Source organism: Gadus chalcogrammus, chromosome 2 (assembly GCF_026213295.1).
Source record: "Gadus chalcogrammus isolate NIFS_2021 chromosome 2, NIFS_Gcha_1.0, whole genome shotgun sequence".
In the NCBI taxonomy this organism is placed as follows: domain Eukaryota; kingdom Metazoa; phylum Chordata; class Actinopteri; order Gadiformes; family Gadidae; genus Gadus; species Gadus chalcogrammus.
Genome location: NC_079413.1, coordinates 8,208,116 through 8,208,765, shown reverse-complemented (window position 1 = coordinate 8,208,765; position 650 = coordinate 8,208,116).

Genomic DNA, 650 nt, shown 5'->3' with positions numbered 1-650 from the left:
GAGCATGCTGTTCGGTGCGCCGGCAAGAGTGGGGGGGGGGGGGGGGGGGGGGAACCTGTGTTGGTGGCGCTGGTGGTGGAGTGAAGGTGGAGGGCTTGGGTGGAACCGGGGGCTTCCCGGCAGAGGTCTCGGGGAGAGGCGAGGCGGGGAAGGGGTCCACGGGGGGCTGGCCGCTGAGCTCCAACAGGGTGTTCTCCAGCTCCCGTATGGTCTCCTCCAGGCTGTCCAGCCTCTTGAAGGTGCTGCTGCGGACATCCCCGCTCCCCCTCCAGGGACTCTGGCCAGGGCTCCCGGGGACGCCGTCCGGGGAGCCCGCCGATCCCAGGGCTGCGAACGCGGCTCTCTGAGGTTTCGCCGGAGCCGGGCCGGGTTCGAGTTTGAGCACCCTGTCCCCGGACTCCATCCCTCGCCTCAGGGCCACCGGCAGGGGGCTGTCGGGATGGGAACGCCCGGGGGAGACACCGGAGCCCCCAGGGGTGGAGGTCGGGTCGCAGGGCCCCTTCCCGGGTCCGGGCGCCGGCGTGGAGGCGGCCAGGTGGGAGTGCAGCAGACTGTAGGCTTCTCGGACCGTCACTTTCGCCCTGAAGAGCACCAGGACCGGCCCGTGCCTCAACATCTCCTCAGAGAGCTTCTCCGTGTGCGGCGGCGGG